This window comes from Panthera leo, chromosome A3 (genome assembly GCF_018350215.1).
Source record: "Panthera leo isolate Ple1 chromosome A3, P.leo_Ple1_pat1.1, whole genome shotgun sequence".
Taxonomy (NCBI): Eukaryota; Metazoa; Chordata; class Mammalia; order Carnivora; family Felidae; genus Panthera; species Panthera leo.
Window position 1 is genome coordinate 83,220,480 of NC_056681.1, and position 19,435 is coordinate 83,239,914.

The 19,435-nt window shown below is 39.4% G+C and overlaps 1 long non-coding RNA gene across 1 annotated transcript; it reads right to left on the reverse strand.

The window, feature by feature from the left end:
- Positions 1 to 7,767: 7,767 nt before the first annotated feature.
- Positions 7,768 to 18,134, reverse strand: LOC122216129. The gene is made up of 2 exons (XR_006200721.1): positions 17,670 to 18,134; positions 7,768 to 10,273 (listed from the first exon to the last, which is right to left on the reverse strand). It is a non-coding gene; the product is annotated as an uncharacterized LOC122216129 (long non-coding RNA).
- Positions 18,135 to 19,435: the final 1,301 nt, after the last annotated feature.

A 19,435-nucleotide genomic window follows, 5' to 3' on the forward strand; every position in this document is an offset into this window, starting at 1 on the left:
CTGTTCAGCAATGTTGATGGACCACAAAAACATGCTGAGCAAAAAAATGTCAGACATACAAAAAAGTACCATTTATATGAAACATTGGATGAAACTACTTCATTTCTAATGAAAGAGTTATCAGTTGTCTGAGGTGTATGTTGTGTGAGATGGAAGGGTGGAGAGTGGAATGGAGCACAAAGGAGCTTGTTGGGGGTGGTGGTGAACATGTTCTATATCTTGATTTTGATTGTATATATTTGCTAAAAGTCATTGAACTGTAAAACTAAGATGCATTTTATTGTATATAAGCTATATCTCCATAACGTTGATTGAAAACGTGGGGATGATAATATCTATCTCAAATTTGTTGAAAAGATTAGGTGAGAAAAAGTAGGTAAACCATTAATATGGTTTAAAACAAAAGTATGTAGCATCTGGGCACACTCATCAGAACTCAGAGATTTGAGGCTTATGAGAAACTAGGTAAAACCTAAAGAATAAAATCAGGGCAGAAAAAGAAGACCTTGAAGCTGTAATTTCCCTACAGGAATTTTGAAAAAACAAACAAAAACCCAAAATAACAACAACAAATAAGCCTATAACTAGCTTGTTGAAACTGGCTATTTCTGTAAAACCTGTTACCTGGTAGTGAAGGGCTCAGAATCTGAACAAAATGGGCCACTCTGGCCCACACTAGTTTTTGTATGGTTTCCAGTGACAAAGAAGTGCCCTCAAGGCTGTGAGAATAGAGCATATATATGTTAGCAAGTAGTATGTTAGGATGCTAAGCACATTTTTATGGCTACCCTTGAGATCTCCCTAGATGGTTGCATCCTAACATTTCCACATTGAGTTTATGATTCTTGGGGACAGTGGAAAAGGAAATGACTCTCACTCTGTGTTGCACTTGGAGCCAATTTGTGCTTGTAGAACTCTTTGATGAGCATCCCTGCTTCATCGCAGGTCCAGATGCACATCCCTAAGTCACTGACCAAGACAGAATGGAATTGTTATTAAGGACTCTTTTTACATGTACTTAAGGCTCAGCAGGCTTTTTTCCTAAAGCAACTATGTGAACAATGATTAGGCAGTTTTATTTTACATAGTTCTGCTCTCAAGATCTGCCTAAGGTTAATACATGATAAAACTCAAGGGCAATAATGGTTTCTCTTTGGGTACTTGGATTACAGTATATGAAACTTGAAAGTAGGCAGCCGTGTTTCTACCTTCAAACAGAGAAGCGCAAGAAGCTGGTGTGTAGTGAGAGAATGAAATAGATGAACAGAGGGCAGGTTTAGATATTTTTGAGAGCCATTGGAATAATTAGATGCCATTGTATTCATATTTAAAATTTTTCCTGTTTTTAAGTTTTTTTTTTAAGTTTCTGATGACTGCAACAAGAAAAGTTTAATATGTGTAAAGAAATATTTTCATTTCAACCAGAGATTTAAAAAAATGATGTAGAATGAGGATATTGCAATATTCCTGGTATGTGTTGGGCTGTGTGCCAAAAGTGAAATGTGATTTTAAGTGAAAAATTCAGGTCATTCTTCTACTTCTTATGGTTTTTTTTTTTCTATCTAAAAACAAATTTAGAAAATTAGTGCTATTGAATTTTATCAAATAATTGAGGATATAGTATATATTAGAATATAAATTAGGGTATGGGTTAGATTGCTGTCACAAAAACACATTTTAACAATGGATTGGGTGAAATGTAAATTTGTTTCTTTTTTACTCAACCATCTGAAAGCAGAGAACGGGTAGAGCTGATAGAATGTCTTCACTATTCCCTACGTATGGCTTCCATTTTTATGGAAGTGGCTGTTTCTGATCCTCATGTCACATCTGCATTCTAGTCAGTGGGAAGGACAAAAGAGGAATGCCTGTGCACACTACTTCATTTTGAAGACATGACCTAGAAACTGAACATAATACTTCTGTTCATGTCATATCCACCAGAACTTGATTGCAGGAGCACACCTGGTTGCAAAAGAGTTTAGAAAATTTAACCTTTATTTAGGTTGTGCTGTGCCCAGTTGTAATTGGGGTTCTATTTTTAAAAGAAGAAGACATGGAATATTGGGGGTATCTAGTCTTGTCTGTCACAGTTAGGAGGGCTAGAGTAACATGAGGATAGGAGAGGGGAGTTTAGATCTGGGATCTGTGTTGATTCTACAGACAGGAGGACTTGAGGACAACTGGGTTTTCAGATTTGGTCTGACAATGGTATGGACTCTGGATTAGTGTGGCAGAGATTGGAGTAAGGTTGGAAACCAGGTGGGAGGTTGGCTTAGTTGCTTATGGTTAGGCAGATGGCGTAGAAATGGTGAGGAAGAGCTAACCCTGAGGACTAATTCATATAGATAATTATATGCCTGGGGAAGAGGTTAAAGTGCAGAGGAGAAGGGAGTTTCAGAGATGACGTAAGGTTCTAGTTTGTGAAAGTAGAAGGGACACGGTTACACTGACCCCAAGCAGGACAGTTGGGAGAGCAAACAGTTCTTGGGAAAGACAATAAATTTGATGGACATATTTTTTTGGCTTCACTTGATTATAATTTAGGTGTGGGAGGGACAAAAAAGCAGGTTGGTACTTGGCTCATCCTTGAACCCCTAGGTTGATTTTGGACTCTTTCAGTGTGTCTTTGATTTTTGCTACATAAACATGCTTATAACCACTGTGGAAGCCTGAAATCTGGAGGAGTTTTGAGATATGAGGTGAAATGAGATTGATATAGTGTGCCCCATTCCTGGGCACATACCCTTCATCATTCTTCATTTTGTTATTTTTAGAGAATATGTAGAATGGATTAGCCTACTAACTACTGGCAGAAAGTATACATTGGATATGTCAATGCCCAGTTTTTGCTAAAATCTCATTAAGCTTTGAAACCAGAAGTTTGAATTGATAAAAGTTCCTCTTAGAAATTTATATTCCTTTTTTACTAGAAACTTCCTTGGACTTATCTTTCAGATCAAAGCAAAGTACTTGTCAATGTGATTTTCCAGCAATATCCAAATAACAGTTCTCAAAGTGAATTGGTTTGAAAAAGATAATTCTTTGAAATCCTTTGGGTTTCTAAATGTTGAAAGAAGTATGAAAAGTTGCCTTCAGTTAGACAGATCTTTTCAAAACATCTGGATGAATACAATTTGTGATTGGTCAATAAAGAAATAATGAGTAGTTTACCTAAATATAGTCTGAACTTACATCCTCCACCTTTAAATTGTTTTTTGATGTGATGCAAAAACTAAGAATTCAGTTTTCAGGGGTGTGACTGCCCAGACAGCTTCTGTGTATTTTGGTACAAAGGGGATAAGTGATAGTGTTTAGGGAGATTTCTTCTCTCTGCTATTCAGTTGGTGGAGCATTTGGTCTTCATGGAGGCTCACCACTTGAGGTTGGCTTGACATTTCTCTGTCTTGTTTCTAAACACCTTTTGTAAAGATAAGTAAACAAGTCTTTGCCACTCTAGAGAGGGAGGTGCATTGTTGTCTATTATGAAATGCTCTCTCTTGTAGAGGACATTATTTTCTCCCTCCTTTTTTATTCAACATCTCTTTGAATGGTAGCTAGAGAAGATTCTTTAAAAACTTTGGTAGTCAGTTGATTCTTCTTGAGTCAAGAGATTTTTTTTTTTCTTCGTATGAAAATCCTTTCTAGGAAGATTATACCTTATAAGCAGCAACCGGTGGTTCTTCTGATTAAGGGGGAAAACTATTTACAATGCAGGCAGAGATAAAAAGGCTGCTATACAAAGACATAACTGTCTTTCTAAATTCAGTGGCTATTTCCTGTTTAATTTTTTTTTCCTGTTCAAAATAGTCATAGGTATCAGACAGCATTTGGACTAACGGCCTAAGAGCCTTAATAATTTATTATTAAATCATTTTGAATTACTCAGGGAAAATGTTAGCACCTGAAACCCATTGCCTTCTGTTTTGTCTTCTGAATCCTTAAACTTTTGTCCTTTGTGGACATTTCTCAAAATTAGAGCATTAATGAAAGTCTTTGAACTTTCTTCTCCTTGCCATGGTGGAGTTCTAAGCAGCTGATTTTAGATCAGTTGGTTTCCCATTTCCAAGAAAAGGAGAAGCAGTAAGAAGTGGACAAATTCCTTTTCAATAGTAGTAGTTTGGCTACAAGGATGTTTGAAGTGGTAGTTTAAAAAAATGTTGATGGTAACATGGGCACACTAAAATACCAGAGCATAAATATAGTTAGGTGTAGAATTTAGTTCTTAAACCAGTGTATTTTGGGGGGTCTTATTCTGTATCAAGAAAAGATTATAGCATATCATTCTTTGATGTTACACATTTCAGAATGTGTAATTTCAGAAGAGTAGTGTCATATTTAGCTTAAAACATGAGCTTTCTTTAGAGTGAATGTATGCATGTGTATGTGCCTGTGAGCAGTCAGTAATGCCAAAAAAAAAAAAAAAATCTATGATGTAAGTTGATGTTGGTCATTCGATTTCTGAGCATGTTATAAGGTTCAGGGAGTGTTCTTACCTGTAACACCACATGAGGAAAAGTAGTCCACCAGTGGCCACCTGGAAGTTGCCAGCTCCTCTGTGACATTGGGTTGAGACTGGTAAGAACTAACAAAGTAAAGCGCAACTTATTGCATCCACTGTATACGGATGTGGGTACTTTTTATGCCTGGCCAATCCCAGCAGAAGTCTGTAGCAGATAATACCAGGGTTTGTACAGAGAGATTAACATATTGTTCAGGAGACCGAGAGAGCAGTGTATATGCACAACTTACTTGGATTGAGTGCAAGATACATATTCTTATGTATATAAAGAAATCCACTTGGACATGTGTTTTTGAACACATGCAACTCTTCAGAAGCATGCTGCTGTGTCACTGTATTGATATATACACTTTTTAAAAGTTTCATGTTTGCACACATGAAGAATCATCTGTGGAGTCAGTGATGTGGTAGAGCTGGTGCCTATTAGCTCATTGAAGTCCATTGTTAGATGTTTGAAATTTTGCAAGCTGGTTGTTAAATAGACATTAGTAAAAATTACACTGAATAAACTTTGCAATTAGATACCTTAGAAAACAAAAATAATAAGTACCCCAGACATATTCCTTTCTAATTAATTCACTATGTTTTACTGTTATCTGTGCTCTTGAGGATACTTAGGACTATTGTGTATATACGGTGGAAACACTGCATAATACCGTGTCATGCATTTCTTCCTCACTCTCTTCGTTGCCGTCCATTTGGTAACTTGATAATGGATAAACAGAAGTCTGGGTTACTCTCCCTTCTTTCTTGTTATTTTTCTTCCTGAGGCTTTTGATATAAACATGTGAAAGGCCAAAATAACTTAAAGATCATTTTATATGTTTATGCAGAATAAACATACATTTTAAATATCTAATACAATGTATTGTGATTCACAGGATAATTTTTAAATTAGAAAAAAATGTGTACTTAATTCATAATGTACTAGAAGATGTGTCCTGGACTTTAACCAGAGAGAAAGGTTAGGTTGTTCACTTTCAGTGGCCTTGGTTTCTGTCTGCGATGGTATTGCCTTGTTTGGAGATAAAAATGAAGTTGAGATCGAAGGCTCTTGTGAATACAGGGCTTGGGTCACCTTGTATTTCCAGTTGCTGCCATGAGAGGCCTTGTCTAATAATATCTGATTGTTCATCTCTAGAATGGCTGTAATAATAATAATATTCACCATATGAAGTTGTAATGAGTATTCAATAAGATTACATATAGAAATCACATAGAGAAATTGCAATGACTGTTCCGGCCATCTACAAATGATAGTTAATAAGAAATCGGTATCATCATCATTGCTTTATTGAATACTACTGTTTGTCAGGACCTGTTCTAAGAATTTTGCTTATATTATCTCATTTAAACCTTGAAAAATCCCCTGAGACAGGCCTGTAACAGAGGAGGAAACAGAGTGATTTAGTCACTTGCCTGGTGTCATATAGCTAGTGTGTAGGGACTTGGAATTTGAACCCAGGTCTGACTCCAAAACCCATGTTCTTACATGTCAACACTTTTTACTTACTACTTCAGTATCCCTCACAAGGCATATAGTAGGTGTTTAATAAAAAATGTTTTGATAACATTGTGGTGCTTTTTTTCTAAAATGGTTAACCTCATTTCTTAGCTCCAGGTGAACAGAAAATTCCATTTCTCTTGTGAGGTGTTTCATTGAGGTAACTACCTACTCACAGCTAAAGCTAGTACTCAGGAGGAGTCTTAGGGTGCTCTGCAATAAGTGTACTAAATCAAACACACCCAGACACACGCAGACACACCCAGACACACACATATTTCTTTTTAATGGTAGTTGTTTTTTTCTGGTTTCCATTTGCTAGGCTATTAAGAGAAGTTTTGTTTTAGTGGCTTTTGTTTCTGTGTTTATGAACTCCTTCCAGTGAGGTGCTATAATCTGGCACGTGGAGACTGTTCCCCTCTAATAGGATTTACCTTTACAAATATCTGAAAATTCTTCCAGGAGAAGATTAAATTGTTTAGCTCAATATTTAATCTGTTACTTCCTTTCTAAAGACACCCCATGGACTTTGTCATGCATTTGGCTGATACGAGCGGTATTGATCAGTCATAAACCAAAAAAAGCCAGAGAATGGCCAGCACAGCCTCTCCCATCCCCACCTTATAATTAAATTTTGATTTGAGCTGCTTTTGATTAATCTTATTTGTGAGTGTGTGAATTCGAGACGACTGCTAAGTTTCTAAAGTTGCTGGGCATTGGTCTCTGGTGGATGGCTCAGCTAAAGAACAGTATGATTGCATTTTTATGGTTTTCAGATATTTAATAGCTTCTTCCTGTCATTTTCTGAATGACTGAATATGGTTCAGCCCTCTGGGAGTGGCACAGCATCCAAGAGCTGGGAAGATGACTGAGGTCTGTGTACTTGACTGATTGCCTTAGTCTTAATTGTTCTCTTAATTAGCTGCAGTAGCAACTGCATCTGGGGAGAGATCACGGTATTGGTAAACAGCTCCACCTTGGAGCTCAGGGGAATGCCTTTTGGAGTACAGACAGTGAGCAGCTCAGGGGCCAGGTTCTCCTCAAGTTCGGGAACCTGCCAAATTGGCAGCCCCCAAGGCTGATGCCCCACATGCAATCTGTCATTTCGGCCCCTGAGAAGCAGGTCTCCAACTGTTTGTCCTTAAACAAATTCAATTTTAATATGCAAAAACCTGGCTTTAGTGGGCTGAATGGACGAAGATGAAAACAAAAGGGAAGGGATGCCCAGTGAAGGCCCCCCAGCTGGGTAGTAGGCTTGGGAGTGGGAGGCCCAGGGCCCGGCTGCCAGCAGGAAGAGCAGCTCCTCCTAAGCAGTTGGCGGTCTTTCAGGAAAGGAGTTGTGGATGGGTTCACTTCAGCTGGTCTCTGAGGTGTGGCTTGGTTCCTGAAGCCTCACTTTATTCTTATTATCTACTTGACATTTCTCCTTCTCTTTTGTATTTATCTACTGTAGTGTTGAACTTAACCTGAAACTTAGCTCCCCACCCCCTCTGCCTTTTCCCCCCAAATAGGAGGTAGCTCATCTAATCTGAGGGTTTTGGAACCTGAAGGTGACTCAACTTGTTTCTTTGTATAAGTGACTGCACTTTGTCATGGGGACCCAATTGAGGTACTTTTAGAGCTAGTAGAACCAGTTCAGACTCACACTCATATACAGAATGGAAAGGAAAACAGGTGCTTTGGTGGGAAACTGCAAAGTTCGTACTTAATATTTTAAAAGCCAGGATAAAGTGGTAAGAAATTGGCATGGAGACACAGTGTAATCTTAAAAATAAGATGAACCAATTTTCTGCATTTGCAAGTAGATAACAGACAATTCATTGGTTGAGGACTGAGGGCACAGTGTGAATCTCTGAGCTCTCAGGCAAGTCATTTTCCTTCTCTATACAAGATTCTCCTTTGACATAAACAGGCAAGCCCTATCTACTTCACATACCTGCCAATGAAGATCATGTAAGATGATAGTAATAAACTTGCTTTGAAAGTAAAGAGCATTATTTCGAACAGGCTTTAAAGAGTTGTGATTATCTATATTTTATAATTAAATTGCAAAACATATGATCACAGGTATATTTTAATTGCATTGGAAATAAAAATGCGACTCAGATATGGTGGCATTTCATGTGAGTGTATCATAGTTGTATGGTTGGATATTTCTTCTCTTGTCACTCTTCCAGAAAATTGCCTTATGCTTAATTTAACTCTTTTTTTCCCCCACAGAGCAAAATTCTCAAAAGAACAATTCCATTATTTTGAGGGTTGCCTCTGAACCTTAACTATGTAGAGTGTTCACAGAAAAGTAATTCCTGGAAATAAAAATGATTTAAACTATGAGATCATGGTTCAAAGCCATGCATCATACCATTTACAAGACAAAACTGTAAACTGTAGAGCTAACCACTTGTGGCCATTAAAATGGAAGGGCTGCTTCCTGTCAAAAAATGTAATCAGTAAGTTCACCTTGATATTATGTCAGTGTTGGGATGACTGCATTTCAGTCACCAAAAGTCCCTCCTCCTCCTGAATCTCAGCTGTATATGGTGTAATATGTTATGTCTTCCCTTTGCCTTTCTATAGTAAAATACTTTTCGTGATGGCAGAGAGGATTACCTATGTTAACTGTCTTTGTATAGAGTCACAGCAAAATCCCTCTTTTATACTTGGGTCAAGCACAGAGGAAAGTCACAAATAGTGACAATAGGAACATTGATTACTAGATACCTTGTCATTGTTGGTGACTAAAACACCAGTAAAGGCCATTAAAAGCATCAGTTCACTTGTTATCAAGGTTTTCTCTAACAGAGGCAACCTACAATATCTTGTCATCAGGGATCACTCTTATACAGCTCCCTTCCTGGTAGGCATATGCTTGACCACCTGCCTTAGGATGCCTTTCTTATCACCAACACAGTGTCCTACACCCAGAGAGGAGCATAGTTTAGTGTCTCAATTCCCATCCCCAACAATTTCCCTCTCACTTCTGTACTCTAGAGGCTGGGAAAATAAATACTAAATTCCTCACCTTTTCTTTCAACAAGGGGTGGCCACCCATATGCCATAGTTCTAGCCAATGTGATACAAATAGAACTATTTTATCAACTGGACTTAGGGGTGTTCTTGGGAACATTTTGCTTTTCTGATAAAAAGAAAAAAATTATAGTTTGCCCATCCTTTCATCCTTTGCCTTTTCTTCCTTCTGAAATTTAAATGTGATGCCCAATGGAGCATCAGCTGTCTTTTGGTTTTTCAACTAGCCAACAGGTTGAAAAAGGTGGAGGAAAGAGCCTGTGTCCAAGAAAGCACTGAGGAGGGCAGCAGTGACCTAACCCTGCGCTCCTTGTTACAGGAGAATTAAGAACTTGCTATTTGTATAAGTCAGCGGAGGTTACCTGTTACCTGCAGTTGAAGGCATACCAAACTGATGGAAAGAGCCCTGTGAATCTGAAAAATTTACAAAGCATCAAATAAGAGGCCTCAGTAGAAACCTCTGCTTCTTATTGAGCAAAGCCCTGTGCTCTCTAACGCAGGGGTTGGCCGACTATGTCCAATGCGTGAAGTTTGGTTCTCTGCCTGTTTTTGTAAGTAAAGTTTTATTGGAACAGAACCACACTCATTTGTTTACGTTATCTATGATTGCTTTTGCCCTACAATAGCATAGTTGAGTAGATTCAGCACAAATTGTGGTGGAGACTGTATGATATACAAAGCCTAAATAACCTGTCCAAATATATTTGAACTTCATGATAAGTCAGGTTGTTTTCTTTGGCCTTTTATAAAGCAGCAGAGCTCTGGGCTTTAACCTTTTAAGGCATGACTGTTGCAGTGAGGAATATCCAGCAGAGTATGCATAAATATTAGGCTTTTGGTTTTTACCAGAAACAGAGCTCTCTGGAGAGCTTGCCTTTGGAGGGGATGCACACCCTCAGACCCAGGACTCTGCAGGCCTGTGCTCAGACAGCATTCTTTCCAATATCCAATATCTCTAAAATGAATTCTAAGTGGCTACTTGTGTCTGATTCTCCTCTAAGCTGATGCCAGGTCTATTCACTTGGAAAAACATCCCAGTTCTGGGAAAGCTGTTCTGAAATCTTTCAGTCATACATAGTGCTGCAGGTCTGCTTCTGTTAGTGCATTATCAGAATTCCTGGGTTGTCAGGTGTTTCCTTATCCTTGAATGCATTTCTTTCTTCGTGTTTTTTTTTTTTTTTCGTTTGTTTGTTTTTTGTTTTGTTGTGTTCTTTTGGCATCTACAAGAAGGAAGGGAGAAAATTTCTCAATACAACTAGAAATTCTGAAAATTATGTATTCATGAAAACAGATTAAGAATGAAGTCAGGGGCTGCCTGTGTGACTCAGTTGGTCATGATCTCATGGTTTGTGGGTTTGAGCCCCGCGTCAGGTTCTGTGCTGACAACTTGGAGCCTGGAGCCTGCTTCGGATTATGTGTCCCTCTCTCTCTGCCCCTCCTGTGCTCACACTCTGTCTCTCTTTCAAAAATAAACATTAAAAAAATTAAAAAATAACAAAGTCAGCATGGTTCTTACCAATTTTTCCCATTCTATCAACTTACCCCTCTCTAGGCCATGGATCTTCATTTATCTTTAGTCTTTAAAAAATACTCATGCTCACTTTATTTTTTATTTCAGTGCAGATATAATCAATGCATTGCTCTCTTTTTCTCTACTCCCCCAAATACATCTTTTTGCTCTTCTTCTGATAAAAGAAACACGAATGGAAAAAGTAAGTCATAGTTTTGATATTAAGTCTCCACCTTATTATGCTCTTTCCTGTTTCTTCTCTTACAGATGGGAGGGCAAAAGTCCAACAAAAGTAAACAAGTGGAATAGGAGAAAGGACAACTATAGCAATACAATGATGAATTTAAATTTAAGCCAGGTAGTGTTGAGAATTAGTCTATTTAGAGTTGCAGTCTATTGATGGTTTTGGCTTTTGCTCCGGGGCGCGGGGGCAAGAGAAAAAATCCTAAGTTCCCATGGAACATCCTGAAAACAAAACTTGCTGGAGGACTAAGCAATCTTCTAAACTCTGGAAAATAATTAGCCAAGTAGTTTTTGGTAGTTCCTGGCCTCCAGGCGGGAAAGGATTGGGTGATGTAACCATTGCCCTCTGTCTTAGAATATAAAATTAGGGGGAACCAGTCTGGTGAATTCAGGAATTTGGATTTAAGTTCAGTGTACTGTTCTGTCACACCCACTGACATGTTGATATACTGACCAAGAAAACCCAGGGTCCTGGGAGATGAACTAGACACTGAGTTTGCAACACGCTTTGTAAAGGAAGAGAGTATTTTCATGATGTGCTGAGACACTTCCAGTAACTCCTGTCTCTAATGGAGGCAGGAAGACTAGAGAGACCCAGGAGAGGGTGCTTTGGAGTCTACCTGGCAGGTATGCATATTGCATATGGACTGAGTTCTCTGCCTGAAAGAAGATGCTTTATCAGTCAGAAGTGGAAAACATTCTGTCTTGCTGTAGCATTTCCACCCTGCATCTCATTTCCCTCCCTTCCACCATACATATGTACACCTTTCCATAGTTTGGAGATGACAGGTAAGACCACCCATAATTTACAGATGAGATAGGAGAGACCCAGAGAGGGCAGGAGAACAGCTAGGGAGAGCAGAGCTGGAATTGAAAACTTAGTTTTTGTATTCCAACCCTCCCTTTCTTTCTGCGGTGTGTAGAGTCTCTAGTGAAGGAGAAATTGACAGCAATTGGTGTAGACTCTGAGATCTTAACCAGCAAAGAAAGTGGATGGGCTCACAGGTAAGCAACAGTTGCTGCAATGCAGTCTGTAAACTGTAAAAAAAAAAAAAAAAAATATATATATATATATATATATATATATATATATATATATATATATATATATATATTCCATATTATATATATAAATATATATATGTAAGTATATATATAAATATATATTAGGTTAACTTAGAACCTCCAGCCTACAAGTTCATGAATATCAGAAGGGGAATGGAAGGTGGAAGCCAGGGCATTTGGATCAAGCCATTGCAATCCTTGGCTCAGCCATAGAATGTCACCTTTATATCATGTAACTCTCAGGATAACAGTGTTTCCTAGGGGGTAGAAAAACAGAGATTTTTTTTTAAAGGAGCAATTTTAAAAACCCAGAATTATCTCAACCAGTGCTTGAGTAATTCATAGACATCATTGATATTTAAAAAATTTTCTTTCTTCTGCCTATTTTTCCATATTATTATTATTATTATTATTATTTGTAGTTTACAGGAATTGTGTGCCTACTTTCTTAATTTTTTCTTTAGCATAGGTTTTATAAATTACATGTTTTCCTTTAAAAATTTAGATTTTATTTAATGGGCAGCCTAAATGAACTTGAAAAATTCTTAGGTACCTAATACCAAGAATCCTATATTCTTAAAATACTCTTCATAAAAGAAAGCATAAAGCTAGCTATATTATGGTTTGGGTGTAATGAATTTTCAAAGACTGAAAATTGAAGACCTACATTGTGGGGAAAAGATGGTTTGTGGAGAGAAGCCAGTACACACTGAAAAGACAACACAGGAGGATCCCTGATGGGGATCCCTGATGGGGACAATGGGGTAAATATATAAGTTAACCCCAGGGACCAGTAGAGGAGTCAGTTACCTGGCTACTCAAACAACAAGTGTTTTGGAGGTTCTTTGTGTATAAGCCGTTTTGTAGCCATTATCTTTCTGAAAACATGATCATGCTGCCTTTTAAAGGAGGAATTGAAGAGCCAGCCATCAAGTCCTAGAGATTTGTTCATCTCAGAAGTGCTGGGTATCCTTGGGTTGTGGGAAACATCCTGGGCATTTGGCATGCTGGATAAGATGGCTCTAGTCTTTGCTCCTCCTCTTCTGTTTCTATCTTACTCTATGTTGTTTTGGTCGGGAGGGAAAGGAGCCCAGTGGCAGTGCTTGCTTGCCCTTCTGGCAAGTGCTGACCATGGTGAAGGATTCATTTCCTGACAAGTGCTTATGTTTACTGCTTCTCCATCTTTCCCATCTGGAGCACGCCTCACTCAACAACTGGTTAGATTGAGAAGATCCCTTAGGGTCCCTCTTACCCATGGTCTTTACTTACTTTTGAAATTCATGTTTCTTTTTGGGTGTGCATTGCTCGTTTTATAATTGGACTCAATTCAGCAGTAGCTCTGGCCAGTAGCTATTAATTATCACTTTGTTCTCCTCTTCCCATAGCAATTATTAATTAAACTGCTCAGAGAGTCATAATGAGAAATTAAAGGCTGTGATAATGTTTTAGGAAGCCATGTCCCTCGGTCTTACAGGTCTGCATTCTGTTCCAAAGGCAAAGCAGGGTTCATTGTTTAATTCATAGACATTTACAGAGTTTCCTCTAGGGAGAAGGCTTCATGCCAAGAAGTGGGCATACAAAGCTGAGGGCTCATGTTCTAGGGAGGAACTTCAGATCATGGTGTGAACTGTTTTTTGATCCAACCCTAATTCCTATTCCTATTTCTTTCTCAACCTGTGCCACCCCATGGAGAATCAGGCCCAACTTTCTTTCTACCTTCATTACCCACTGTTCCCTCCCACAACTTTAAGGGCACTCGGGTTAATTGTTCCCCTTCTGAGTTCCTATGGCAACCTTATATAAATCTCTATTGTAGAACTAATATTTTATCATTTTTTAAAGCTCAGCTGCTTCTCTCATCCTCAGAAAATTTTTTCAAAGTTTAAACTGACATTTATTACTATTTTTTTTTTTATCTGTGTATCACCAACCCCTAGCCCAAGTCTTAGCTTAGCACTTGGTATTTGGTAAATATTGAAGTTTTGTAATTTCAAGTAAGGATCAATGGCTAGGTGGCAGGCTCAGTTCTAGGAACAACTTTAGAGTTGCTGCAGGGGGTAAAAATCTAGACCTAAGGAGCAAATTGGGTGGGGCCGTGGGGGTGGCCTTCCATGGAGGCCAATGTACAGTTCAATCAGGTCCATTATGTAGAGCCAGCCCACCCTACTGCACTCCAAAGGAAATGCGAACATTTCCTCTCAGTCTGTTTCATTGCCAGTATCAACCCACACTCAGCCTCTCGTGGTATTCCTTGCTTTTGACTTCTATGGCCATCTGATCCCTTGGCTCCAAGCTCCACATCTAAATGCTCACCTCAGGGCTTTCTTTCTTTATAAACCTTTTGGACATGATTTTCCTTAGCAGTTTGACCCCTAGCAGTCTCTTTTGGACATACTAGTATCTGCTCTGGATCCTAGGATCAAATCCCACTGACTTGGACCCAGAGTGGCTGGCTGCCCCTGTGATACCATTTCAGGAAGTAGAAAAGCCATGATGAGCCAGTCAGTCCTCCACACTCTTTGAATTTCCTCCCTTAACATCTGCCTTTTCACAGGGGCTCCCAGAAATGTTTCTTGCTTTGGTTTACAATGCAATGGAAGAGGTAATTTTACTTTCTAGTGTATATAATGTGTACAAAAGAATTTGAAAGAAATTTTTGGTCGGGAGGAAGGAAAGAGAGCTTATGGCTGGTGGGTGGGTGGGTAGCAGGATTCAGTTTGGAGAAAGTCTCTACTGCAGTGTAGAGAAGGGATCATTTGGAAAGAGGAACGTCACCCATACTATAGAGGCAGTAGACACCAGTGGACATCTGTTGTTTTGCCACTCAGTATCTATTCACTTTTCTTTTGTTAAAATACTGTGATATTCTTGGGAACTATCATTCCACCAGCCTGAGCATGTTGAATCCACCAGAGTGTGAGGTGGGGAGTACATGCAAGTCAGCCTTGGCCAATAGTATATACAGTCCCTGGCCACTGAGGTGGTTCAGTGAGAGTCAGACCCAACAATTTTCATTCAGTATTTTGGGGAAAATAATTCCCCCCTTTCTTCTAGGTTTGTGGTTATGAGAATATAAGCCTGGAGAAGGCCACCTTAATGGGGCAAATTCCTGGGAGTGAAATCCATGTAAGTGAGAGCAAATACCAGTGATTAATAGGCTTGACATCCTTTGGGAAGTAGAGCCAGGTATGCTTTCTATATCTCAACTATTCGGTCAGTACATATCCTTTTCGCTTAACCCAGTTTCAGTTGTTATTTTTTCTGTTACTTGCAACCAGAGATGTCCTGAGGAACATAGCAAGTAGAGGAAATGTCTCTGGGTTTGAGGTCAGAGAACCTGAGCGTAAAACCTATGTCTGTCACCAATTGGCTGCATACTTAGCTTTCCAGGGCCTCAGTTTCTTTATCTATAAAATGATGCCTATATCAGGGGTGTATTGGTCAATGTTGTTTGTAGTAAGCACTGAAAATATCTCTAGTTAAGTAGAAAAGTAATTCATTGGAAGGGTATCTGATAACTCATGGCATTGAGAAGGCTAAGGAAACAGGACTGGAAAATGAGCAGAGATCAAGGGAACTGAGCAGCCAGAATCTCAACTAAAGTTCAGCTGAAGGAACAGTCCTGTTACGACCCTGCCACCTCTCCATGCACCACTGCGTGGAGACACCCTATTTGATAGTGCATGGCTCACAGGTCCATTACTCTTGGTGGCACTCATTCCACATTTAAAGCTTGCTTAATGCTGGACATCCTATTGGGTAAGATAGTGAAGGGTTTCCCAGAAGGGAATAGGGCTTGGATGTTGGGCGGCTTAACATAATGACAAAAGTTCACATCAAAAAAGCTGCTGAAGAATCGCACGAGGTAAGGGCTATAATGGCCCAACATTGTGCTCTATCACTGTTAGTTCTTCTTTCCCTTCTTTACATTTCTGACCAGTGCTGATCCTACCAATCTTTTTTTTTTCCTTCCAAATTTTTATTTAAATTCTAGTTCGTTAATACCTAGTGTAATAGTGTTTTCAGGAGCAGAATTTAGAGATTCATCATTTACATACAACACCCAGTGCTCATCATAAGTGCCCTCCTTACTACCCATCACCCATTTAGCGCCCCCCCCCCAACCCCATCAACCCTCAGTTCGTTCTCTATTATTCAGAGTCTCTTCGGGTCCTACCAATCTTATAAGTCTCTGTATTTAGAGAACCACCTGTCACCAAGTCCCAGATCTAATAGGCTAAATTAGGCTGACCGGCAGATTCCATCCTCTGCACACTAAAATATTCAGTGACTTTCTCTCTCACTGGGGATCTCTCCATTCTATCAACTTTGCCCAGTTTTCCTTTGCTGTGTGTGGTCTCAGTTACTTTGCTAAATAGCTAGTGTCTTTAGGGCATAGTCAATATCTATTACATCATTTCCCGTTAAGTGCTCAGACATAACCTAGCACATGGCAGGTGTTCTTCAGATCAGCGTTTATTTACTGATTTGTTCAAAATTAGTAGTGGTTGGCTGGCTATTCCAAGAAATCATGGATGGGATGTATTCCTAGTACTAATAACTGTGTCTACCTGTATTTAGGCATCTGTTGAATGGATGAGTGGATGGTACTGTCATAGTAGGCAACATCCAGCATCCTACTGCAGCTTTAAGACTGCTATTCATGCCTGTAAGTGGGACCTTGGATTGTGCCACTTGTTAAGTATCTTAAAGATTGCTACCCAGATCAAGGTAAATGTTAATAGTGATGCTGTACTGAGTTCTGCCTAATCTCAGGTAAGAGGCAGAGGTGTGTACTGGGGAATTGAATATCTCTGTGTAGGGTGGGCACATGGAGTGGGCAGGCCATTCTAACAACAATAGGCATCTAGGAGGACCTCTTACATGCTGGGTACTGATGTATGAAGAGGAGAGAAATACAGCTTTGCCTTTGAGAAACTCAGAGCCTAGTGTGCTCACAAATCCTGGCTTTTTAGATGCTCTGAAGTTAGTCCTCAGTGGAGAGTGTATCCTTGGGAGGAATTAAGTAAGAGAGGAAAGATTCCTGTGTTGGCAACACTATTCATGGGTTTTAAGTTCCAGAGGATTCTCTTGGACAGAGAATTTCCCAATATTTCTTTTCTGTAATTCAGGTCAGAGGTTTATGCAGGCAGTATAGTCTTCCTCATTTCCTGACATTTCCAGTGTCTTTCACAATAGCTTATTACCAAATTTCTGGGATTTAATCTTGTCCAGGCCTTTTTACTACCACAAATTGGTAATCACTGTGTGTGTACGTGTCAAATGTGTGTGTGTGTGTGTGTGCAGGCACAAGTACACATATGATTATGTGTGGAGATGATAACATAATGAAGAGAGGGGTGGAAACCAGGGCTGGTGGAACAAGAGAGAGGAGAAGGATGTGTATAACTGTTAGCTCTTTATTTCCTGATTCACTATCAGTGACTCTGTTAATGCTTTGCCTGTTTAGCTAATTTGCATTAGTCTGTTACTAGGAACTTTAAATGTTCAAAGGCCTTAAGGTCTTTTTGTTTTATGAGTTTTGAGAGTCTAGAGGAGGTACAGCCGGCAGACAGGTTGAAGGACATTCTTCCCTGACATCTCTACAGTCTCTGGTCTGCCTTTGAGGACAAGCATTTAGAGCCTCCTTTGAGGGCTGTCCACTTGTTAAAGGAGTTGATGCGGTTTCCTCTTTAGTGACTTGGGAAGAGTGGGGTGGGGTGGGATGGGGGAGTTAATTCTCTGGTGCCTAGTTCAGTGCCCCAGGCTTAGGAGATGCCCCAAAGCATGTTGCTTACCCCTGCTGCTCTTCTTCCCCATTCAACAGCTTCGCAATTTGGCCTCTTGCTCGGTGAATTTTCCATTCTTAGTGTTTCTCCCACATGCACTCAGTTGTTCCACAATCCCACAGAGGTCGTATGGTCTGTGCACAGGGCATGTAATTTGCTGATCCCATGATTAGACATGCACACAAACCTCAGTGCTATTAAAATGAACTCTGCAGTTGGCCTTTGGATTGCTTCCCCCTAAACAAATCTCCTAGGCACATGTGAATGGAATTAGTCCTCAGATCACTCTGGCCTGCAGCATGCTGGTGTTGAATACTTTTGCTCTGTAGTACTTCCGTGGTTGTAGGCAGCCCAGATTCCTGTGATCAGAGGCATATGTATTGATTTTGGGTGCCTTCTTTGGGCCAACAATTTCAAAGTGAGAAGTGCCTCACTCTTAGTCTCAATGTGGTTTGGGTGTAGAACTTGAGGAAAGAGTTCTTGGTTCTTTCTTTCTCTGATTTTGTTCCTTTGTTGTCTTGGCAACTAGAATAATAATCTTAAATGTCTGTGTTTGTATATTCTTTAGAGAATATTTTATCACAAGTCTTTTCCAAGAATGTCTGTCTCACGATGCATTGATTATTCCTCAGTGTCTTCCTTTTGTGTGTTTGTGCCTTATTTTCTGCAATTGAGAGAAAGAAATGTTAGCATGATGTAACTGGCTCTGGGGCTGAGGATCAAGAGTCCTCAGTATAGGACATTTTACCTTGCTGGCCTTCAGTTTTCTGGATTAAATAGACCAGATGACTATAAACTCTAAGCCCCCATGACTGTATGCCAGAATTAGGTAAGAATGTGCCATTACTTGCTATGATTCTTGTAATAATAATCATTTCCATTATGAATGGGAATTTTCCAGTTTTTTACTCTTTCACTGTAGTATTTTTTTGTTTGATGAAATATGTTACTTCATGTACTTTAATCATTAGTATTTTGGGGGAGGGGTGAATGCTGCCAAATAAACACAATAATAACTGGCAGAAGGTTGGTGCTATCTCAAGGCATTGTTTTACAGTGATTGGAATGAATATCACGGAGGTTTCTTTCTCTGCTTTTTAAGAGATCTCTTGTATTGTTCCCTCTCTCCTAAAACTGACCCCCCACCCCATCCCCTCTTATTGACTTGCGGGCTTCAAAGAAACTTCAGACATCCCTGAGGAAGTGAGTCCTCATGGTACAAGAGGCGCCCCAGGAGGACAGAACATCCAAACACACTGGTTTGGAATCCCTGATACCTGACACAGTGATGCTTCAATTTTGATTTTGGAGTCATTCAATTTTTCTTTGGGTCCATATGTGATGGTTAGGGACGGATCTTTGGTGCCTAGGGCAGGATGTCTCTCCCTTGGCCATATCACACATATGTATCATTTCAGAGCTGGAATTGGAATATTAGCTTCACCCAGGATTATATTTTCCTTGAATCATTGGTCAGTAAAAGCAACATACATAATGGAACATTATTCCTTTATTGTAGCATTTAGGTAGAAAAGAGAAAATGTCAAACATGTAGGATAAGACTTTCAATGATAAGTGCATATTTATTATTTAAAATATAGTAATATCACTTGTAGTACCACATCAGTTGTTAAAATATTGACATACTTCTCTCCTGGGTGGTAAATAGCTGCTTCCTTGAGTTTCCTGTGTGGCATGCTACCATGGCCTGCTTGGTCATTACCCCCAGGCTACCTGGTCCTTACTCCCCATGATCCTGAAATATTAGGAGGCCT